Here is a 24,741-nt window from a genome sequence, read left to right on the forward strand (position 1 = left end):
GGGGGCCCCGAGTCGCTGCCCCCCCCCGCGGCCCCGCCGGGGGGTTTCTTCTACATCTCCCCCCCCTCCCCACACACCCACCCACACCCACACACACACACACACGAAGAAGCAGCGCCGCGCCGAGGCGGGGGCGGGGGGCCCCGAGTCGCTGCCCCCCCCCGCGGCCCCGCCGGGGAGTTTCTTCTACATCTCCCCCCGCTCCTCACACACACACACACACACACACAGACACACACACGCACACACGAACGCACCGAGACACCCCCCCCACCCCCGTCCCTCGGGGGCGGCCCCGCGGAGCGCCGCTCCCTCCTCCTCCTCCCCCTTTATTACCCTTTGTGTGCGTCTCCGCCTTCCTCCCCGCGCCCGGGGGGCCCTGAGGTGAGTGCGGGGGGAGCGGCGGCGCGGGGGGGGGCGTTTGTTTACCCGCTGCTCACCCCCCTGTTTACCCGCTGTTCGCCCCCGGGGGGGGCCCGGCCTGTCACCCTCGGCCCCTTCTCGGCGCCCCCCGGCCCAGCTTTGTTGTCGGGGGATGCTCCGGGGATGCCCCTCTGGGTGCGGGAGGGGAGTGGGGGGGGGGCGACGGTGGCAAAGTTCGGGGCGGTGCTGAGTGTCCCCAAAGTGGTGTTTTCCCGGGATAACACCGAGCCCCCCCCCCGGGCTGCTCCCCCTTTCCCCCCCCGCCCCCCTCCCCCCCGGGCCTCAGGCCGTTGTTTGACTTATTGTTTGAGTTATTAAGGTACAAAGACCACTTGTACAAAGACCCTCTCCCGCAGCTGAACTTCCAGGGGTAGGCAGCCCAGGGGCTGGGCTCGGTGTTTGCGGGGTCGGGGGGTGGTTGGTGGCAGCCCCCGGTTTGCCTCTGGTGCCCGGCTATATTTGGGCAATGATTTGTTCAAATATATATGTCGGGATCTTGTTTTTCCGTGGCTTTTCTGGCTGGGAAGGCCAAATGTCTCCATCAGGTACCACTGGCGGTCTGACCTGACCATGTTTTCTGCTGGTTGCGTGTCAAAATGTCTGAAATAGGTTAAAAATGCGGTGGGTTTAAATGTCAAACTCAGTTCTGGGCTCGAGGAAATGTTGGGAGAGGCCTTTGCGAGGATCCGGGAGTAAGAGTTGGGACATTAAGGCCAAGTTGGAATCGGAGTCCTCTCCACAAGTAGGATGTTTATATTAAAATTGCTGTTGTCTGCTTATTCCTGGGGCTTAATTACGTCCTCTGTAATTTCAGAAGGGCGGTTTGAGTGCTTTGGTTTGTTTTTGGTCAATTAAGTGCTGGATGCTGGGCCATGGAGTAGGCCATGGGTGTGTATTCCAGAGGGGCATCCCGGTTCGATGGTGGTCAGCAGGGAGTGTGTGTGTCATCCCTGGAGGATGCCCACAAGAAAGAGCTCTCCTGACGTGCTGGTGTGGCTCCCATTTCTAATTTGTACGTTCCTGTCTTGTGTGAAGCAGCAGTTTTGTGATCGGGCTGGGGAGAGTTTGCGAAATCCTTGATTTGGTGGGGTGGGAAGGATGGGAGGAAAACAGAGTTGGGTTGATATTTGTGGTGGAGAACCGAAGGCAGCAGCCAGGGCCGTAGTTCTTTCTAATAGTTTGCCATGAGTTTTCTTTCTGCTCCTACTAATTTTGGGTTTAAACGTGAAAAGAACATCAATAATGGTCGTTAAACTCCACGGACCCGCGTATAAAACCCTATCGTTGGAACGTGGGGCTCCCTTTTCAGTTTGCTGTGGGCAGGACTTGGGCAGCAAAAGCCTGTCCAAGAGTAAAGGATGTAATTTCCTTTTTTATTTCGTGACAGTGCTGCTTTTCTCAACCTGAGATCCCATTGATCCCCTTTCATCTGCCCATGGAATCCTGGAGCGGCTCCGGGATTGTGCTCCCCGTGAATGTGGAGCTGCAGCTCTGCCCCCAAATTCCATGGCCTCCAGTGATGAGATATACCTTAATTCTTACAGGGATTTAACAACCTCTCTGTGTTTCAGTGTCTCAAATAGGTATGGTTTGGTTTAGTATGGTTGCACAGTAAAATTCCCAGAATCCCAGCAGAATTCCGAAGCCGGGCAGGATAATTCAGGGTCTTCCCTTACTTTAAATCCTAGAGATAAAATTCCTGATAAACCTTCGCTTCCATAGGCCTCCAGCTCCTGCAGCCAAGTCCGTGCTGGAAGGACAGAGGTGGATTTGGGAGGATTGGGGAGTGAAGGTCCCTCTGAAGGAGCCACTGGGTGGGACTGGGATTCTGGGTGGGGTTGGAGGCAATTCCTGCATTTCTGCAGGACCCACAAAGGGGTCTCGGGCTAACTTGGGGCTTCTGGCTGCTGTCACAGCCTTCCAAGAACTGAAGGAATTGAATCCCTCAACCTGTGCTAAGACAGACTGTGAATCATCAACAGTTTCCTTTTATTTGGGTTTTTAAGCTCTTTTTGCTGCTGTTATCAGGAGGGATTTAGAACTGGTAATTGCTTGTAGGAAAACTTCATGTGGATTTTCCAGTTCTTTACCTTTTGAGAGAAAATTAATCATTATTTTCCTGTATTCCTGGTTGGACTCTGGGGCAGATTGTTTGGAATTAGCAAGGACCTATGAAAATGCTGTTTAGGCCTGACTTATGTTTGTCTTTTAGCAGTGTTTCCTTGGAGTTTGCTGCCTTACCTTCCTCCCTTTTGGGGGTGAATGTGTTTGGTGTTATTTGGACTGGGCCAGGAGGATGTTTGAGGAGAATCTTTATGATGCAATACTTGGAATAATGGAACTTTTCTTGCAGTCCTGGGGTTCTTTGGTTGTGGAGGGATCAGTCTTTCTTCCTTGTTAAAAAGCCCCGGAGATCCTGGCCTAAGTCACAGTCCAAGTGGAACGCCTTGGTTTTCAGCGGGTTATTTAATTCCCTTTTGTCAGGAGATTTATTTTTGTTTTTCCTACTGTTAGTCCTCGCATGTGGCAGAGGAGTGGCTGGAATACAGTCCATAACTCCAGCGTTGCTTTCTGGATCAGCAGCCAGTGCTTATCCTGGATGTTCCTCCTGGGAAGCAGCAGCCAGGTGGGAGGCCCCTCGTGCCCATCTGGAGCCCCACTAATGTCCCACTGTCTCCATGGGCTTAAGGGGCCACGTGCACAAAGCACTTGAATCTCATCCCTTAATGGCCAGGGACTCAAATTTGGAAACGGGCTGAGCTTCCTTTGCAAAAATCCTGGTAAAACTTCAGGAAAAGCAGGGAATTCTGTTTGTTCTTTCGGGCTTCTTGGCGGGTTTAATTTTGTGTTGTTGGTGTCGGTTCCTACCCTGCCCCAGTGGAAGTGGAAATCACTTTGTGATCGTGGAAATCACCCTCGATTTCAACAATAAAAAGGCACAGGATCCCTTTCTTTCTTTTTTTTTTTTATGCCATTAAGGACCTGCTTATTCTTTTAAAGAGTTCCTTGAACGTGTGAAAGGCTCTCCTTGGCTTTTCTTTGCATTTCTTTTTGGAACTGTGAGGTGCAATAATCAGTCTCCAATAGGCCTGCCCAGGAACCAAGGCTGAAATTTTGGACACAGCTTTCAAGAGGCCTTAATTTGATCCCTGGAGCTGGAGCTAAACAAAGTGGGAATAAAACAAGAAGCAGCAGTTAAGAAATGAAGAAGTGCTGACTCCTTTCCTCTCTCCAACTCCCAGTTCTTTATTACAGCAATACCAATTTTTTTATTTTTATTTTTTTTATTATTTTTTTCTTGATGAATCGTCTGGAAAGGAGTTCAGGCTTTTGCACTGTTTTTAAATAGAGGTAAAAATTTGTCAAAACCCCCTAAATTATGATGTTATGAAGCGTGTGAGTACATATGCAAATGAGGTTAGCTGCATACACAAATGCACGTGTGTGTATATATATATATATATATAAAAATAAGGCATAAAAGAGGTGTAAAAAATAGATAATTTCAACTTCTAAGCCCTGTTTTAAACTCTTTGGCTCCCAGGCTCTGTGTTTTGAGCCCTCCACCTCCCTGTTGTTGTTTGGATCTGGCACAGGGAGCAGGAATCAGGGGCTATTCATAGACCTTTGTGAGCTGAGTTGCTCAGCTCGGTTTCTCTGCAGCTTGACAGGTGCTCCCATCCCCAAAAATCTCCACTGCCTCCTCTCCTTCCCATGGGAATGACTAAGGGACAAACTGTGGAGCAGCTTCCATCATTGGTTCATTGGGTTGGAGCTGAGGCAGAGGGAGCTGGACATGCCCAAGCTGCATTTGTTGTTTGTTTAAATGGGTTTTACCTGAAATATTTGGTTTCAGGAGCTCTAAATGGACTTGAAAACCAAACGGTGAAACGCTTGAAAATTCCCTTTTTAGGTTTCTGAGAAAGAATAAGAGAATTTCATTTATTACTCAGGTTAAATTCAGTATGCAATTTTTCTTTTTCACAGATATTTTTTTGTTCTCCAGAGAATATTTTAAAGTAAGCAAGCAAGCAGTATTTTAAAAACCCTTATCGTGCAACAACATCTGGTATCTAAGACATATATTAATATAATTCATTATCGTGATATGAGGCAAAATCGAAGCCTGGGATTAAAATATATATATATATATATAGTCATAATTTTTGCTTAGTCTGCGTTTTCAGTGGCGTTAAAAACACAATTATTTTGGTGTCTTGCTGAAGGAGGAGCGGCCCGAAATGTAAATAAAAGCTGAAATATTGGGGCCCTTGGTTTGCCTGGCTCAGGAGAATCCCCAAGTGAGGGAACCAGCACAGTTGACAATTGTTTGCACAACAAATCCTGCTGGATCAAATGGTGATATTCCCAAGGTTTACATCCAGGGAGCCATAAGATAATGTTGCCTCGTATCCTCCCCCCTCCTCTGCCAAAGGAAACAAACACAGCCTGAGTCGGGAGGAAAATTTGGCCAAGCAGAACCTGGGCCCTCGTATCATAAATACAGATAGTCAGGTTTTTCCATTCATGCTGCCTAATGTTTGAAAAACATGGGAATTCAGTTGGGGTTGGCCCGTCCCAGGGCTTTATTTTTAAGCTCTGGGAGGTTGTTGCCAGCGTGTTATTTGGGATTATCTGTTGTGGTAAATTAGAGACTTCATAAAAATATGTGAACTATTTGGGGCTTGTCTTCATCCTTCAAGCTTTTACCTGTCTACTTCATGTGTATAAATATATATATATATATGTGTGTATATATATATGTATTATCATGTGTATATATATATGTATATATATGTATTCTCATGTGTATATATATATGTATATATATATATTCTCATGTATATATATTATATATATGTGTATATATATGTATTCTCATCTATATATATGTGTCTATATATATATTCTCATGTATATATATTATATATATGTGTATATATATGTATTCTGATGTATATATATGATATATATATGTGTGTATATATATTTATGTATTCACATATATATGTGTATATATATGTATTCTCATGTACATATATACTATATATATGTGTATATATATATGTATTCTCATCTATATATATGCTATATATATATAGATGCAATATATATGTATATATACTATATATATACACTATATATATATATGCATATATATTCTATATATATGTGATTGGCCCCCCTAGAATGAGTCCAAATGTCATGTTTTGGGGTAGATCTGAAGCTGTAGCATTGAAAACAATAAGCAGCTGGCACTGGCCTTATATTTTGACTGTGTTTGCCCCCCTAATCTATTTAATTTAATTCAATTTTTGACTTTTAAGACTGAGGCAGCGAAGCTTTATGCATCTCTTTAGTGGGTTTTTTTTGAATATATATATATAAGCATGCTGTCAATTCAAGGAGGGAAATTTTATTTATTTCATCTGTATGTAGAAGAAAAGCACCAAAAAAAAATTATATAAAATCTACTGGATCCTCTTTCATCCAACCACCAGATAAGAGGAAGAAATTATTTTTTTAAAAAATTTTTTTTTTTTAGTATCTGCTATTTTTGGAGGAAAACACTGCAAAAAAGTGAACAAATGAGATCATTGATTAAAGAAACAAAGTAGTCAGGAATCTGTAGCGAGCTGTTTTTTTTTTTAAGAACAGAACTTCCTTTTGTCTTTTAGGGGCTCGGGGGCAGGAGGGGGGGATCCGTTGTTCCCTCGGAATCTTTCTGGGGAAGCAGCTTGGATCAGGTTTCAGGGGAGATGTGTCGGGACAGCCTGGTGATGCAACGGTGTTGTCTTGTTGTTCTTGAGCCTGGAATGTGGAATATTAGCAATTTACTGGCTTTTCCCCCTCTTTCTGGAAGGTGTTTTTTAAGGAAAAGCCCCCTTTGTAAACTTTGGGAGCCTCCCCATTGATCCTGTGTTGGGAAAGCTTTTTAAAGGTGCTGTTTCAAACTGCTCCTCCTTTTACCAGGAAGGGATTCCTGGATTTTGGGGCTTGTTTCTGCTCCAGTTTACTAAATACCAGTATATTCAATAAATGCCATAACTGCAGGAGCATCAAAGTGGAGCTTTGGACGATGATTTTCTCTGTCTCGGGGAATCCTTTTCCCTGGTTCTTTCCAGGTTCACTCCTGGCACTTGGAAAGTCTGGGAGACACTCAGGTCTATATTTGGGGCTGTGTTTTCCAGGCAAAACATCCATGGTTTTCAGTGGCAGTTTTGCCTTAAATAAGGGCTAAATATCTGTCAGAGCAGGTATCCAAACCCTTCTGCCCCAACCCAAACTCCAAGTATAATCGACTTTTCCAAACTGAGATAATTTAAACGCGATCCCATCTCCTCAGGGCGCAAGAATGCGCTATATTTAGTGGACAATAACTCAAAAATCCCTGTGTTTAAAACAAAAAAACCAACCACAAACCCCAACCCAACCCCCCCCAGATTTCACGGAAGGCTCCAAACTCGGGGGCTGACGTTGGAGCCGAAGGATTCCGCGCTCCCAAATATGTGACGGGTCGGAGCCTTTCGAAGCCCACGTGCCTTCCCTCGGAGCGTGCAATAAAGCACGGCGGTGTCTGTGGGCCAGCTGAACCCAGGGCTCCAACCATATCTGGGCTGGAGGCTCTTTAGCTCCTCGCTCACCTCTGTTTTAAAATTAGGCAAATCGTTTGCAGCGTGATTCAGTTCTAAAAATGACCCGTCCATCTGCCCCGGCTCTGACGTGTCGCAGCTCCCCGGGCCGGCCTTCCCAAAGTCCTCTTGCTCCTGGAACATCCTGGGGCTTTTGTATCCCACTTTTTCTATGCTTAGATGTGCTTGGGTCAGGCTTTAAATTCGTATAAACATGCAGTGTGGCTGATTTTAATTTATTTTAATTTTTTTTTAAATATCAATCGATTCTTCTCTTGATATCTTGTCATTAAAAATCTCTTTGTGAAACTTTTAATTAAAAAAAAGAGGGTCTGTTGTGTTTCTGTTTCTGATGCCAGTGCTGAAATATTTACCAGCTTTTTGGGTACTAAATCAAGCCCTAAATCAGGAATTTTTCCTGATTTCCTGCCCCAAAGTTCTTGGGCAATGAACCCTTGTAACCCATTAAAGCTCCCCAAAGCTGGTGCCATGTCGGTGGGTTTCTGAGAGTTGTGTTACTCCTGGAACATCCTGGGGCTTTTGTATCCCACTTTTTGCTTGGATAAACATATTTGTTTCAGGCATTAAGTTCGTATAAAACTGCAGTGGGAGTGATTTTAATATTTTTAAATATCAACCAAGTGTTTCTACTCTTGGTATTTTTTTAAATCAGGTGTTTCTGCTCTTGATATTTTGTTGTTAAAAATCTATATATGATTTTAAAGAAAGGGGGGTTATTCTGTTTACCCTGATGTCAGCACTAAAGTATTTCTCAGCTTTTTGGGTGTTGAATCAAGCCCTAAATCAGGAATTTTCCTGAGTTCTGACTTCCCAAAGGTCTCGGGTTCTAACCAGGACAGGCTCCCCAAAGCTGCTCCTTAGGCAGCTCCTTAATCAGCTGGTCTGTGGATTCCTGCTGGATCACCTTCCTCCAGCTTTTCCTGGGCTTGTGGTTTTTCCTGGGCTTTCTCCCGTGCTGCTTTCCCTAAAAACTTCCCGGTTATGGCTCAGGCTTAATCATCTTTTGTAACTCAAACCCTCCTCTGATGTAAGAGTTCTCCTCAGGCACGTGGTGAGGTGGAACTCAGGAGCACAGCCCTGCATCTAAAACATTACCAGCAAATTAAAAGAGAATATTCTTAATTTTCATTTCTATTTCTAGCAAGTTACATGCCAGTAAAGTATTCCTGTAGGTGGGAGCTACATTGTTTTTCTTGAATAATAATTATCAGAGCAATAGCAGTTGTTTTGTCAGAGAAGGAATAACATGAACTTTGTGGAACCTGCTGTTGAATTTTTTTTTTTTTTTACATTATGTTCATTTATAATGTAAAACAAAAAAAGTGTTAATGTTCAGCTTTTGCTAATTATTGCAAATAATTGTAATACTTGGTGTGGAATTTATTTGTAGTGTCTGAATGTTTCTGAGCTATTAGAGGGAAAATGAGGTGCTTTTTACTTTTGATAGACAGTAGTCAAATAGATAGGTAACCTAGGAAAATATTGATTATAATGGTGGTGAATGTCAATTTATTAATCCCTGATGGTGAACCTTAAACTGAGGATATTTCAAGGCATCTCCAGTTGTTGTCTTGAGAGAAGGCTCTTTACAGGGACTTATTTAAAGCCCTGATATGGGCCTGGAGTTGGTTGTCGTGTTCTAAAGGTCTTCCCGGGCGGGTGAGATTTCAGGATTAGGTTTTAGGAATCTGTGTGTCCATCAAAAATTGGCAAATAATTACTCCTTTTTTTTTTTTTTAATCTCTGCCTTAATCCCGCCCAGCATAATCCATAATTATTCCATGCCCGTTTTGCATGGACTCTCCTGTTGTTTACTTTTGCTTTGTCGTGCCCCGGCAGAAATTCCCGCCAACTTACTGACTCCTGGTTGCTCAGAGAAGAATTGTTTGGTGGCCTGGCACGGATAAACATCAAACTGCAGTTACCGGGTGGAAATATTGTGATTTTTGTGCCCAGGATGGGGAGGGAGTTCCCCGGAGCTGCAAGGTGCAGCCTGTGGATAACCCTTCCTGCTGCTTCCCGTGGCTTTCAGGGTTAGGGAACGGGGGTTTTTGGTGTCTGGGGGGGGAAAGGGCTGTAACTGAAAGTGCTGGAGGGGCCTCCAGGGCTGGGAGTAGGAAGGAAACCGGTGGTGAGACGTTAGGAAGAGGCAGAGTTTGGGGAGAGGGTTGGTGGATGGGAGAGGAGCAGTGTAGGGGGATGGGAATGGGAGAGAGGCAAAGCAGGAGTTTGGAGAAGAGTTGAAGGCTGGGCTGGTGTGGAGGTGCTCAGGGCTTTAATGGAAATTGGGGGGATTTGGGGAACAAGGGCCATTTGGGGGTGTAAAGTATTTGCTGAGATGGACAGAAGGAGGTCACAGAATCATGGAATGGTTTGGGTTGGAAGGGACCTTAAAGATCATGCTGTTCCAACCCCTGCCATGGGCAGGGACACCTTCCACTATTCAAGGTTGTTCCAAACTCCGTCCAACCTGGCCTTGGACACTTCCAGGGATCCAGGGGCAGCCACAGCTTCTCTGCCCAACCTGGGACAGGGTCTCCCCACCCTCCCAGCCAGGAATTCCTTCCCAATATCCCATCTTGGGACAGCCATGGGAAGCCATTCTGCCTCATCCTGTCCCTCCATGCTTTTCTTGTCCCAAGTCCCTCTCCAGCTCTCCTGGAGCCCCTTTAGGCCCTGGAAGGGGCTCTCAGCTCTCCCTGGAGCCTTGTCTTCCCCAGGTGAACCCCCCAGCTCTCCCAGCCTGGCTCCAGAGCAGAGGGGCTCCCTGGGATAACAACATGATGGGAAGGAGAGCTGGTGGCTGTTGTGGAAATCCCTCCTGGTGGCTTTCCTGAACACACAGGTGTGAAGTGTATTTTCACACACAATATCAGCCAGGCAGTGCTGCTTAATCACAGTCTGTACACACCACAGTCTCAGGATGGCTTGGAAAGGGAAGTAAACAGGCCTCCAAGTGTCTGAATAATTCCATAATATTGCCACTGTGGCTGCCTGGATGTGGAAGAGCTGGAAGTTGTGGCAGTGCTGATCCCCAGGCCCGGCTGGGCACCGAGCCCCGCCGCCCTCGCTGATAACTCCTGTCAGTGCAAGAGAAGAGCTTCAACATCCTGCAGGAGTTTGGCCTGGATGTTCAGCTTTCCACGAGGGAAACTTTAGGAACTGAACCCCTGGGTTGGGCTCAGCTTTTCTCCTTATCCTTAGTCCTGCTTTGGCTCTGGTCATGGCCGTGGTTCCCCGTCCCGGTCTGGGATCGGGCCCTTCCCGCGGCACAAACAGCTCCATGGACAGACCCCTCCGTGTTTAGGTTTTCCCTAGGAAAGCATCCCATGCTTATCCCCTGGAAAGGGGGGCTGGAATGCTGTGCATGCCTTCCCTGCCTTGCCTGTGTGGTGTTTACTTTGAGTGTACCCTGAGTAAACAATCCCGATCCAGCGCCGCACATCCCAGGCAGCCCCGGCCGTTCTTCCCTGGCTTTTTTCATCCATCCCTTTGACATCATCTGACCAGGGCTAAACACACCATTCCTAGGCAGGGAAAACCACTGATTTATATGGATCATTCTGATCCAACATCACGCAAGCAAAATCAAAAAATAGTTGGGACTACCTAATGATTCAGAAATGCAGCCACGGTGCCAAAAAAGTTTAGCATTTGTTGGCTTTACACTTGAGCAAATGCATTCTGGTAGGGAATTGAACTTCTTTGTTTTAACTCTCATCTTCAGAGTTCTGAGGCTTGGGAATTTATCCCACAAAAAAAAAAAAAACACCCTGGTTTACAATTATTAGAAATATGAAAATTAATCTTTAAATTTCTCATATCTCCCTTTTTTTTTTAAATAAATATTTCTAGACTTCCATATACAGGGACAAAGATTCTTCTTTTAAGTAGAACCAGGAAAGTTTCTTTTTTCTTTTTTTTTTTTTCCTTTTTTTTTTTTTAATGGAACAGGAACTTTAATATGATTTAGCATTTTCTAGTTTAAGGTAATGGTCTGAAATAGGGCTTGTGCCATAGGAAATAAATTCAGTGTACCTTGGTGAAGAAAGGTGTTTCTCTGGAATAACCTCAGTTTCCGTGTCTTTTGAGTGCTGAATTATTTCAGTAAAATAGGAACAAACTTTTTTTTTCCCCTTATCAGGAGAGAAACTTGATTTCTAAATTTAATTTCTCTTGGATGGTTCGAACTCAGATTTATTCTCTGTTAGTTTCTGGTTAGCTGCAGCTCACTAGAAATGATCTGAATTTTTGAATTTCTTGGGTTTTTTCCTGTTCAAAACTTTAAAGAACCAAACCTACCCCAAAATACTGTGTTTTTCTCCCCACTACAACGTTGTTTTTAATAAATATTCTCCTCCAGTTCTGCCAAAAGCAAGAAAAAAGGGATTTGTTCAATCAGCTGAAATAAAATTATCCTCAGACTAGCAATGAGATGCTTATGCATTTTCCCCATGATTCACTGTTTGATGAAAAATATGTTAATATTTGCTATAATTTAGGAAACCAGATTTGAGAGGATTTGGGGGTTTTTATTTTAGGTTTTTCTGTAGTGACACACAAGTCAGTTGAGTCTTTGACTTCAGACAGGCTGGGAGGGACAAGAGCAAAGTAAAGTTACCTGTCCTGCCTCAAATGTCAATCCTCTGACAGTCTCTCTTGTTAGATGTTTTTCTCATTATTATGAAACACAAAATTATAAAATCAAACTTAATCATAGTGGATAAAAGTGAGGAAAACAATAAATTCCTGCAACAGTCCAGGATAAGGCAAGAAATGGGAAATACGTGGAGATATTCAATGTTTAAAAGTGCTGGCTTCATTTTCATTGATAACCAGGGAGCTTTACATGACTTTTACTTTATTCTGAAGTAGAATTCCTGTTCCTTTTTTTTTTTTTTTCTGTGTAGAAAAGTCATATTCTGGCATCTAATAAATTGTTTAATTTTATTTTTTTTTTTTTAGTATTTTTTAGTATTATTCATTTTGCTGCGACTCGGCGCTGCCATAATAATATTAAATGTTAATAACGTGGTTTGGGTAAGAAAACTTTTAAAATCAATGTCTGGACAGAGCACTGTGTGTTTCTGCAGAGAAATTAATTGCTATTCAGATTCGAGAGCAATTCTTTATTCTGTGTATAAATGTGGCTTTTTTTGGGGGGGTGACTTTTTGATGTAATTATCCCATAGGCTCCACTTCCCTCTGGGATGGATGGGACTGGTCTCTTTTCCCGAGCTCAGCTGATGTGTCACAGTGAAGTGCAGCCCGTTTTTCTCCGTGCAGTGGGAAATAAAGGAGTTTTATGACTTGGGCAAAACCCTTTTCCCCCATTTGTGTTCCAAACCCTTTTTCCTAAACACAGCTCTGAGGCCACTCACTCCATCTTCTCAAGGGCGAAGGGTTTTTCTTTCCCTTTCCTTTCTGATTAAATTTTTTTGAGAAAGGAAGCTGTCAGGAGGCACTTTATGGTTTTCCCTCCGTCGAGTTGACACCCCATAAAATTTTATTTCGGCCGATCCGATACCAGAAGGGAGAAAACGAGGGACTCCAAGCAGGGCACGGGAGAAACTTGGGGGTTGTTAAATCTTTCTCAAGGAGGAAAGGAAGTGGCTCAGTGCCCTCACAGAGGTTCCTGTGTCAGCGTTTTGGGAAGCCTGGGAGGGATTATCTCCAGCCAGCAGCAGGTTAAGAAGGACAGGGTGGGAAGGGAAGGCTCAACTCCCACCAGGAGGGAACTTGGAGATGTTAGCCTGGTTCCCAACTGGTTTGGCTTTAGATGCCTTGCACTGTCTGAGAGAGTTTTGAGCCCAAAGATTAAAAAGTGAGTGCTAATGTCTTAAAATAGACATTTTAATAAGCTTTTGGATGTTTTTTTGGGGTGAATTTGTCATTGAGGAGAAACGAGAACGCGACAGATGAACTGGAGTAACGTAACACTTCACACGCCTCTTTGGGGCTGGGGGGGGGGTGTGTTTTTCCCCTCCATGCTGCTCTCCACAGCCATGGAAGTTTTCCTGGGACTTGCCCCTCTCTTGAGGGCTCGGGCAGCGTTAATGGAATTAGTTCAGGGTCGCTTGGCCACGGGGTTCGTGTCAGGGTGTGTCAGCTCAGTGTTTGTGGCAGGTGAGTCGGGTGTCTGCTCCCCTCAGTGGGCTCGGTTTGGCTCCAGCAGCAGCTTTTCCCAAGGCACAGCAGCGTTCCTGACACACTCCAGGGGCTGGTAATGCCTGTGGAACGTGGGAGTGGGGCAGGTGGGGCCAGGTGAGCTGTGTCAGGGCAGTCCTGTCGCTGCCAGTCGAGACTTGCAGGGACCATCAGCACAATCCCTCACTCCCGGGGTGTTCTCCCAGGAAACCGCTCCTGATTTCAGGGGAGTCTGATTTTAGCCTGGCTGCTGCTTGAGACTGACCCTGGTAGGGACATGGAATCCTGGAGATCCAAATCCTGGAGAACTTCCTTTAAAAAAGTCATATATGGGACTTTCCCTGAGAGAATTCCACTTGTCCTGTGCCTGGCCAGGGGAATGAGTAATCCTCCAGCAGCCTGACAGCAGGTGAATGTTATCCAGGCTGCAGCAGTTTGGGAATCAGACCTTCTGTTTTGGGAAGTTGTCATTCCTGCCGTCATGGAGACTCCCAGTAGATACATCACACTCGAGATACAGTTTATCCAGCAGTTTGCTGGGAAATGAGGAACAGAACAAATGGATCTTGAGCAAAAGCTGGGTTTGGAGAGGGTGGTCTTCCCTGGGTTAATCATTTATTGTGTAATTGTTTTAATTTTTGTAATTAATCTGAAGATGCTGCAGGGACATTCCAGGCAGGGTGGGGTAGGTCCAGGGGAGCAGGGAATGCTGCTTTAGGGGCCTGCCTTTGCCTGGTGTGAAGATGTGGAAGGAGAAAACCTCACCTCAGTACTGAGATGAGATGGCTACACTTCCCTGATTCTTCTTCCAAAACTTAAAATGTCATTGTATTAAAAAAAAAACAAAACAAAGCTTTAAACTAACCAAAAGCACAGGGAATAATATTCTGGTTCCTTTTCCACCTGTAAGTTCAGAGTTCAAACAGTGCAATAAAACAAAAATTGATGTAAAACTGTGCCCTTGGAGAAATTCCACAAAGGATCCAGAATAGTGATTTTCTTTTTTTTTGCACTGAGTCTTCCACTGGATTTATATATTCTACAGCTTTTCTAGCACAGATAAAAGGAACCAGATCAATGATATAATTTGCCAGTTTGGACCTTGGTTTCTATTTTTAAGTCAGTGACATCTAATATTTGGTAGGGGTGTGGGAGCGTCTTCTGAAGGAACATTTGTCCTCTGACCACTTGGGATTATAAGGCCGGAATAAATACGGGAGAGCAGACAGAATTTATAAAATACCAATCTGAGCAGAACAAAAGGATTGGGGGTTCTTTTCTTTGGCCTTTTTTTTTTTGTTCTTTTTTTTATCTCCTAGCTTGAAAAATACTCCCCAGTTCTTCCCCACCCCCCCGACCAAAGGAATAAATGACCCAAGAATTCGACTGAACTCAGACACCAAGAGAAGCAGAAAAGGTGAAAAGCCACAGGCAGTGAGGGAAGAGGAGAAGGAGGGTCATAAAGGATTTGTTGTGTGGTGCCCAGGTTGTTAATGCTGTTAATGATTGAACTGTTTATGGGGGATTACAAAGCCTTAGGAAATGACTCTGCTCAGGAATTCCACTGAATCCCAGAGACAGGGACAAAAAGTGTCGCAGGATGCTGGACTGGGACTGGGATTTGCCAGTAGAAGTTGTGGAAGATCCCCAGAGCTGGTGAGGAGCCCAAACACAAGTGGCTCCAGGCTCCTGCTCCTCTTAACTCAGCCCAACAGAGCTCCTGGGACACCAGTAATTGTCTGGAACTATTAAGTTACACCAGCAGTGGCAGAGTTACAAGGAGTGTGGAAGTTTACAGAAATATGCAGCAATACTTGCTAGACCTGTAGATCGAGTTTGGGGGTTGGGCACTTTTGGGTTCTCTTTTCTATAGGGGGTTTTAATAAATGCAAACTTCCTAAAATCAGCTTGATAGGTGCACGTTTGTTATTTGTGCTTTGCCGTGAGTCCCCCTGGGTTGTCCCAGGGATCAGGGAAGTGGTTTTACTGAGAGTTTTACCAATACCTTTGCAGTTAAAGGGCATCTTAACTTGTTACTTCTGAGATCCCACAGAAGGGTAATGTCATGGTTTATAAACTGCAAGTCACTTCCCCTGTTTTACCGCGTCGTAATCGAGTTTACAGCAGCTCTGGTTGTGTTTTGGGCTCGCTGAGGGATTTCTAGGTGGGGACCTCAGGGACGACTCACAGGGGTGCTGTGACTGAAATCTGTTCACAAACCTTTCAGGCACAACCTGATCACAGGCTCTATATTTAGACATCGAGAAGGAACCTTTCAAACTCCCTGTAGTGGAGATGGGAAGGGGAGGAAGAGCCACACTTGTCATTTCCTTCTGGAAGAGGCTTCTCCGTTGCTAGAAACGTTCCTGGTGTTGTTCAGCGGTTTGATCGGCCTGTGATTGTGTTTTAAGTACAAAAAATGCAGATTTTTGATGTTTCTCCCAAAGTCAGAGACTTATCTTTACTCTCAATAGTTCTGCTACTCCTAATAGTTCTTGGGCACCTTATTGTGGTTGTTACAGATCACGTGAAGTGGCACGTGTAGAGGTGGTGAAAAACGGTGAAAATGCTCATTTAAGCAGTGCCAGTTTTCAGCACTGGAAGATTCAGGGGATACTGAGCAGATAGAAAAGCTGGAGCATCTTGGCCATTGTGCTTTAAGATCTCAAATTCCACCCCCGTTTGTGCAGAAATCATTAATCCGAACCACGTGTCCGTCGGACGCGGTTTTGTTTCACCTCTCCATGACACAAAGTCTGGAGCAAAACTCATCTGTGAGCGAAACCATTGGCATATTCCAGATGGGAATTTCGACTGTATCAAGTGAGCACCGTTGGCATTAATTAGCAGAATCCACCAGCTGCCAGTCAAGCTGGTTTTGGCCGTGGGTTTGTGCTCAGTGGGGCTGACCTGGGTACAGTAACTCAAGTGTTGGCTGCTCTCTGCTGCAGCAATTTGAGCTCACTCTTGCTGTGAAGGGGAGCAGCCGCTTCCAAGGAAGCTCCCGATCCTTGGAAGTCGTTCCTGCAGCAAACTGTGACAGTATTTGGTGTGCAGGCTCCCTGCTCTTGGCGTGTTACCCACTGGCTCCTTCATAATGTAACGTGAAATACAATAAATGCAGGGTGTGAGGATACAGGGATGAATCCATCAGTTCAGGATAAATGTCATTTTTTTGTTGTTTTTCTCATCAGTTGTTCGAAAATTGATGTAAAATGTTGCATTAAACGTTGGCAGGGATCAATGTGCCACTCTGCTGTGTAAGTTTAGGTTCACCTGTGAACAGGATTTTGGACAAATATCCTCAGTTATCTTCCCCCAGAAATCTGCTTCTAAAAACTTGTGACTCTTTGCAGCTGTTGTGGACTGCGGGCAAAAGGGGCTGTGACCGTGTCTGAGTTCTCTCTTGAGCAGTTCAGGGGATCATTTAGGAATATTTCATGGTGCAGTTGTGTTCTGCAATAGTCACAGTATCCATCCTCATGAATAATTTGTGCTCTTTCTGAAGTGCCCTCCTTCAGAGCCTGCTCTGTCAGCACCGAATGCAGGGAAACCTCACGTGGCAAACGTGGCTTTAGGAGGATGAGCAGCTAATTAGGAGGCTCTGGACCTGGGAGAACGTGCTGGAGTCGTGCATGTCCTGGATAACACTCCTTGGGTCACCTGGAACACCTCCTGGACTCCAGTGCTGGAGCTGCTGAGTGTCTGGATTTGTCCCAGTGTGGGGGAGACGAGCGATAGTATCACGTTTTCTGCTTTATGTGGATATTTACAGACAGCAATTATTCATCTCTGCCTTTTTTCTCTTACAATGCAGGAAGTTTTTCTGGCATTTAAGTAGCTCGTCTCAATTTGGATTTATTCCTTCTAAAGCCAGAGTCAAAAGAAACCTGAGGGAGAAGTTTTCTTAAACCAGACTGTACATACAAAATGATGGTTGGGTTTAAAAAGCAGTTTAAAAAATTCTTACAGTTTAAAAAATTCCTACAGTTTCAAAAATTCTTACCAAGGGTAGTGCTGTTCAGATCCAGCAAAATAGTCATGTAGGGGTTGTAACTGGTAGAAAGTTGCTGTTGCTTGTTTAAGAAACTAGAGAAGAGAATGAAAATCTGCCTTCAGATTAGAACCTGAATTCCAAGAAGCAGGATGGAGGTTCTCCAGCCTTCACTGGGGTTTGTTTGCCCAGGATGTGGATTTGTGTTGTTCCCTTTAAGAGGCTCTGAAAGGCTGTTGGTGTCTGAAGTTCAGGTGCCTGTGAAAGGTTTGGGATGTTCCTGTCAGAGGATGAAGTGGGTTCTTCTGAGTCGTGCTGGGGGTAAATTCGGAGGTAAAGCAGGATTAGCTTTCCTGTGGCAGTCAGGCCTGGCAGAGGTGTTGGAAAAGAGCTCCTTGGGAGTCCTGGCATTGCAGACATTGCTGTTCCAGCAAAGTGAGGAACAGGGATGTGTTACACCACCAGGGATTGTCCCCCTCTGCTCTGCTCAGGTGAGACCCCCCTGCAGAGCTGCCTCCAGCCCTGGGGAACAGCATCAGGAGGACATGGAGCTGCTGGAGCGAGGCCAGAGGAGGCCATGGAGATGCTCCCAGGGCTGGAACCCCTCTGCTCTGGAGCCAGGCTGGGAGAGCTGGGGGGGTTCACCCGGAGAAGAGAAGGCTCCAGGGAGAGCTGAGAGCCCCTTCCAGGGCCTAAAGGGGCTCCAGGAGAGCTGGAGAGGGACTGGGGACAAGGCAGGGAGGGACAGGACACAGGGAATGGCTTCCCACTGCCAGAGGGCAGAGTTAGGTGGGATACTGGGAAGGAATTGCTGGCTGGGAGGGTGGGGAGGCCCTGGCACAGGTTGTCCAGAGAAGCTGTGGCTGCCCCTGGATCCCTGGAAGCGTCCAAGACCAGGTTGGACAGGGCTTGGAGCAACCTGGGCTAGTGGAAGGTGTCCCTGCCCATGGCAGGGGGTGGGACTGGATGAGCTTTAAGGTCCCTCCCAGTCCAAACTATTCCATGACTCCGTGCTGTGGGTGCTGCACAGAATCCTGTGGGATGGCTGTGACCTGTACAGGTGTCCCAGGCTGTGATCCAGCCACCTCCTCCCTCCCTTTCCCCAGGAAAGCCTGGATGCAAACGTGGCACAGAGTTGTTGAGGATGGTGCAGAACTTCACTTGTAACACCTCCAGTCACAAATCCAACAAATCCATGGAGTTGCCTGACAAGATACATTTGGATCCTACCAGGATTTTCAGTTCCCAGTCATGTGTTCAGTGCTCTGTTACACACAAACAGGAATTTGTTATGGAACTCCAACTGTTTGGGAAGGAAGCAGGCATTGTGGATGTATCTGGGAGATGAGTTTGTAAACCCAGGGAAGTTTTGTGCCAGAACCTTTCTGAAAATGAAGGTGTGGCAGCAGGTTTTTATTACCTGGTGTGTCTGGTCCTTAACCACAGCCATGCTATTAATTAAAAGGCTAAAAAGGAGTTCCTTGGTATCGTTCTGTGGGTCCTCAGTGAGCTGGAAACACGGATACAGACTTTTGTAAATACAGCTGAGGTGGAGACACCTGAGCAGGGTTCTCTTGGCTCTGTAATGATGTATATGAGGGACCCATGAGCCCATTTTGGGTTTTTTTGTGGCAGTAATAAGACGACAGAACAAGTCAACTGGGAGAGCTTTGTCCCAAACAACTGACAGTGTCTTCAGGAGCAGGGAAGTTTGCATTGTAATTTTCCCTGTATAAACTCACCAGACTTTAGAGGGAGAAGAGTCCTTCATCCTGCCTTGGTTTCTTTCCCTCTCTTTGCTGCTTGGCTTTCCTGGCCCACACTTTAAGTTGGTACTAATCCTTTAAGGAAAGGGCTGAAGCATTTTGGCATTCCTTGGGGTTTGTCAGGACACGATCCCTCTGTGGGAGAGGGTGGCTACGGGATCATTGCTGGGAACGGGAGAGAAGAGCAGGAAAGAGCTGCCACTTACTTCCTGCTTGTCCATGAGGAGCAGGGACACGTCTCCAAAGGAAGTGGGAAGAGAAAGCTCTGCCACGAACCTTTGGGAGAAGGATCTCTTCTCCCCTGAGAGCTCAGGTGGCTCTGGGAGAAACCTGCTGGAAATGTGTGTCTGCACAAACCCACCTCAGCTCCGATTCCAAGGGGACTCCACGTCTTTCCTGGTCATCCCCTGGGAGAGGAGACACCAGCAGGGACCCGGCTGAGGGCCTGGGAGGTGTGACTGCAGCAGATTTCGGGAGACTGGGAGTCACTGGGGTACACAAAGCACAGGAGCTGCAGCGGGACAGGCCGGGACAGGCTGGAGACGCTCGCTCCGCGCTGCCTCTTCACGGTGTGCGTGCCCAGAGAGGGAAACTGGGTCACCCCTGCCTGCCTGGCTGTCAGAATTCCACCCTGGAACACCTCAGGGGGGGATTTCCTCGCCCCTCCTCCTCCTCCCTACCCACCCCAAAGGAAGGAGGGGAATCCTGTGTTTGATCAGAGGAAAAGGCTTTTTGCTGCTCTGGGACCGGGAGGAGTTTGGTGCTGTGATTGTGCCTGGGCTCAGCAAATCCAAGGAACAGCAACTTCCCTGCGTTTGGGACCCGGGAAAGGAGCGTGGATGGGTTTGTTCGTTAAATATTTAATTGCAGCACGTCAGTGATGCCATTACCTGAGCACAGGTGGATGTGGCTGAAAGCCTGAGCTGTCCTGCTTTATATGGGCAGGATCCTTGTATCCCTGATATCCCTGCCTGGACTTCTCCTCCCTGCAATTCCCAAGCCTGGGAATGCGTCTCTCATGTCTAATCCACAGTAATTCCAAGCTATGGTCGTTATGTCCTAAAAAGAAAAAACATTTCTAGTCCAAAATAACTCCAGTTTGCTGAAGTCCATTCAGATTCACAGTGGCAAATATCCAAACATCCTTCTTTTTGCCTACTTCCTTTCCCACCCTCCAGACGTCTCCTGAAGGAAAATAAACTTTCAGTTCCAGTCGAAATGCATTTTATTGCTGGGAATCTCAAAAGGAGGCGGATGGGAAGGGAAGACCTGCAGGTGAAAATCAGAATTTCACAGCTGATTCTGTCCCGTTCGGGGACATTCAAACCCCTTATTTGTATTTTTGGTTTAAAATATACAAATGGATGGTTTTATCCTGCTGAAGCTGCTTCCCAGGGGCAGTGTCAGAGCAAGAGTGGTTGATACCTGTATAGGGGTTTTTGTGGGTGAAATCCCTGTAAGCTGTAAGATATGATTTAATCAGGTAGGAATTCGGGAAATGTTGGCCATCATTTTTCAGCCCCACCACCATCCCGAACTTTGCTTTTAAGCTAATGCAGTCCAGGTGGGTTATTGCTATTTTGAACACTAATATTGGTATTTAGGGGTTTTTAATGAGCCCTGCTAATACTGAGGCAGTGGGAATTATATAATAATGATTAAGGAATATTTTTTTTTCCCTTCAGTTGCTTTGTTTTCTTTTACGGATCAGGTGTTACAGAAATGGGATTTATTTTTGTGTTTCACTAGGGGAGGGGAAAAAAAAAACCATCTCTTAAAAATGAGTTTCTGGTAGAAGAAAGAGAAAAAAAAAAGTGGTTTATACAAATGCAATAAATAAATAAATAACTCTGGGAGAAGGGGAAAAAAAAAAAAAAAGAAATGCATGTGAGTCCAATACTGCAGGAAACATGAGACAGCAGAAAACAGCCTTGGCAGAAATACTTGACGGAGCTTCCTCCTCCCCTGAAGTGAAATTCCGACTAATAACAGGCACACTTGGCAACTTCAGGCCACTGATGAGCTGGGTTACAATTTATTTTCTTTGCAGATAATAATTTCAGATAAATATCACTAAAAGGCAGCTCCGAGCTGAGGAGGCAAAGCAATTAAATCCTGCCTTAAATTTGTTTACGGGCGTCACGTGGGAGAAGTTTTCCTGGGTTTTCTGGGAGAGGAATCTCTTTGGGGAACGTTGGGAAGGGGGAATCTCGGTTCTTTGGACGTCATGTGAATGATACTTTACAGGACAAAAATGGTATTATAAATAAATGAGTTATATGGTGATGCCAGGGCTGGAAAGGGGAAAAAATGGGAGGAGGGAGAGTAGAGATGAGCAGAATTCCAACACCTCCTTCCTTATTCCCTCTTTTTAAACACAACCCCATCCATCCAGGGGCACATATTGGCTGGAGAAGCTCAGTTTTGAACTCTTTTGGTTTCAAAGATAACCTTTAAAACGTGTGCCAGTGTTTCCAGGAATACAGGCAGAGTATTCAAATGGAAAAGCGACAGCTGGAAAAAACCTGTAATGTTGTTTTTTTAGGGTTTTTTTTATCTTCGAGGAACGTGAAAATTAAGACAAACGTCTCCATTTTTATCCTGTTTGGAAAAAATCCGTGAGCAGGAATAAGAGTTTCACTTCTGAGTACCCTCAGCTTGTTATCCTTTGTAATTATTTTATTACACCTTCGGAGCAGCTCATTTGGGTTTTATCTTTTGTGGTGTTTTGGGGGTTTTGTTGTGTTTTTTAATGATTTCAAAGCTGTATCTATTTCTGTGACTTAAGTTGGGGGAAAATATGTCATTTTCCAAGTGGCAGCTGAGAGAGATTAAATAACTTGCTCAAGTCAGAGTTGGGATTAGAAATGCAGAGTGCCTGAAAACCAGATTATGTTATTTCTGGCCTGAATTAGAGACTAAGAAAAGAGATTTTAGAAGGTGCTGTGGTGCATCCTCCTGGATTTATCATGCCTGGATAATAAATAGGAACTCGTGGATTAATGTAGTGGGAATTTTGAGATGGATTTAGGAGGCAGAAGGGTTATATCCCTGTTGGTTTGGGGTTTGTCACGTGTTCCATTCATGGATAAAGTGAATTCAGCACTTGAAATTTGTGGGAGCTGAAAGGACAGACATGGGTTGGGGCTGATAAAGGGGAGGGGGAATTTTTTTGGTGCTGTTCTTTAGGTAGAACCTGGACTTTAAATTAAGGTATCAGGCAGTAATTAAGCACCATCATTATGGACATCACTGGATTCATGAGAGGAATTAACAGCAAAAAATCATAATGCAAACTTCTGCTGCTCTTTGGCATTTCTATACCACAAGTAGAGCAAGGAAAGACAGTTCAGGAGAGTTTCTTAATTAGTGGTATCTAAATATAAGGAAAATACTTCTTCCTTATATATATATAAAACATATATTGTCTATGTTATATATAACATATTTTTCATGGTTGTCACTGTGTAAATAATCTCAGATATCAACATAGCTTAAAAAATGCTCTCAAAACAAGGTTATTTAGCATTTCTGGGAATTAATGCTTTAATGAATCCTGTTGTTTTGGTGCTCGGGCTGCTGAATTACTGATGGTTTTCGTTGTAACATCTTTTAGATGTTGGTCTTTGCTGAGTAAAAGTAAGTTTGTACATAAGTAGGACTCGGCTAAAAAGGTGAAAATGTGCAATCAGCAGTCTCAAAATACAGGTTGGTCCAGAAAATCCCCCCCAAATCCCATTACTTTTGGAATGGGCAGAGAATTTGGTGATTTTTACATTGGACTTTGTCAGGAGGGTGAAGGGGGGGCAGATGAGGAGGTTTAGTGTGCACAGGTCTGTGCCTGCCTTTGGGAGCAGTGCCAGTTGTTACCTTACAGAGATAATAAAACACATCTGTTCTTTAAAAAGGAAAAAACCCCCACATTTTTCTGCCCTTTCTTCAAGTCTTCACTGTCAACTCATCCCTTACAAATACTTTTTATTTTGTGTTTCCTCTTCTGTCCAGGTAACTGTTCTGCATTCTTATCCTGACCTAAGAACCTTAATTTTAAGAATTAAAAGTTTGCCATCACAGTGTCTGCTCCTCACCTGGAGGGCAGTGAATCCCTGACACATCTCCAGGACTTTTTAGGAATAGTGGAGCCTTCATTCATCCTTTGGAGAAGGACAGTTGTTCTTTCTCTTTGGTTCTTTCTTGGCTGCAGACAGTTTTGGGGGGGGGTTGGGGTGTTTTCTGGTGTCCCAGTGGGCAAGAGGAGCAGGGTTTGGTGATGTTGGAGGGTTTTTGAAAATTCCTTCTGGACTTTTTCTTCCGTATTAGAATCACAGAATCGGGAGAATTTTCGAAAAACCCTCCAAGATCATCGAGTCCAGCACTGCCCAGGCCACCTCTGACCCCTGTCCCCAAGTGCCACATCCACAGGGCTTTGAAATTCCCCCAGGGATGGGGACTCCACCACTGTGCCAGGGCTGGACAACCCTTTCCAGGAAGGAATTGTCCCCAGTATCCAGTTAAACCTCCCCTGGCACAGCTTGAGGCCGTTCCCTCTCCTCCTGTCCCTTGTTCCCTGGGAGCAGAGCCCGACCCCACCTGGCTCCATCCTCCTGTCAGGGAATTGCAGAGAGCCAGAAGGTCCCACACAGCTTCACACAGCTTTTAAATCCCTCCAGGGACGTGGCTCCACACAGGAAACCTGCTCAGTGAAGATATTTTTCCCTAATTCCCAGTCTAAACCTCCCTGGTGTTGCCACAACCAGTGAATCCTGGAGTGGATCCTGCTGAAGGATGGGATGTTTTTTGGGCTCCCAACCCTTTCCTTCAGTGCATCATTAACAGGGAATGGGGGTCTGGGACCATTTTCCCATATTTCTGTGGCTAATTGAAAAAGGGAGGTGTGCTGGGAGCAGTCTGGGCAAACCAAACCAGTGTGGGAGAAGGTTGGGTGGTTGTTAGGGCCGTGTTGGGATGCCAGGGAAGCATATGGGGAAAGGTCCGGGGCTCAGCCCTGTTCCCAGCGCTGTCACTTCCTTCCCTGTGCTCCTGGATCGATCCCACTCTCCTGCATCTGTGCCAGGAAAAGTGACTGATGGCAGCCCTGCGTCACTCCGGGTTTAATGGGAAATTTATTCCTGGTGGGAGAGGGCTCGGCCTTGCAGCCCCTGCAAACAAGGATTCCTGACAGGCTTTGGGGGGGGATCATTCCAGGGAGGTCTGAGCCCTGTCAGTGATGTCTGCTTTGCTTTTGGGTGGCCTTTCCATAATATCTTTACTTTTCCCAATTTATAATGAGTGGAGGGTGGAAAACCTGGCTGCTCTCGGAGCCGAAATGTGGCAGAAGGGGTGGGAGCTTGTCCCGGGTGAAGCGGCGGAACGATTTCCTGTCATAATTCCGTGTCTGCCGCAGGAGTTCATCATTGCAGGCATCGGAAATGCCACGGGAGAAATCTCAGGTTTGATTTTGTAATTAGAGAAGTGACAACGTGATTTGTTTGGGGTTTGTCGGGGTGGGTTGTTTTAGGATAAAGGAGGACGAGGCTCAGGGAAAGGTGCCGTGCTTTGCTGGGAGGTGAACGGTTGGGATTCGGCCTCCAGCTCTGGATGGCTTTACAAATAGTAAGTTGTCTGAAACATGGAATCACTGTAGAATCATTGGATGGTTTGGATTGGAAGGGATATTGAGGATTATCCTGTTCCACCCCTGTGCCATGGGCAGGGACACCTTCCACCAGCCCAGGTTGCTCCAAGCCCCATCCAACCA

At 45.6% G+C, this 24,741-nt stretch overlaps 2 protein-coding genes and 1 long non-coding RNA gene across 4 annotated transcripts in view; 1 reads left to right on the forward strand and 2 right to left on the reverse strand.

Annotated features, from left to right (window-relative positions):
- Window positions 1–376, reverse strand: part of ORC4 (origin recognition complex subunit 4) — a 13,547-nt gene extending 13,171 nt beyond the window's left edge. The window contains exon 1 of the mRNA XM_017823752.1: window positions 337–376. The gene's annotated coding sequence lies outside the window, so the exon portion shown is untranslated. The remainder of the gene's footprint in view (window positions 1–336) is intronic.
- Window positions 142–24,741, forward strand: part of MBD5 (methyl-CpG binding domain protein 5) — a 109,397-nt gene continuing 84,797 nt past the window's right edge. For both annotated transcript variants that reach the window (XM_017823746.1, XM_017823745.1), the window contains exon 1: window positions 142–384. The gene's annotated coding sequence lies outside the window, so the exon portion shown is untranslated. The remainder of the gene's footprint in view (window positions 385–24,741) is intronic.
- LOC108501648 lies at window positions 2,396–3,292 on the reverse strand. The gene is made up of 2 exons (XR_001876246.1): window positions 2,665–3,292; window positions 2,396–2,513 (listed from the first exon to the last, which is right to left on the reverse strand). It is a non-coding gene; the product is annotated as an uncharacterized LOC108501648 (long non-coding RNA).

This window comes from Lepidothrix coronata, unplaced genomic scaffold, assembly GCF_001604755.1.
Source record: "Lepidothrix coronata isolate B3197 unplaced genomic scaffold, Lepidothrix_coronata-1.0 Scaffold105, whole genome shotgun sequence".
Lineage (NCBI taxonomy): Eukaryota > Metazoa > Chordata > Aves > Passeriformes > Pipridae > Lepidothrix > Lepidothrix coronata.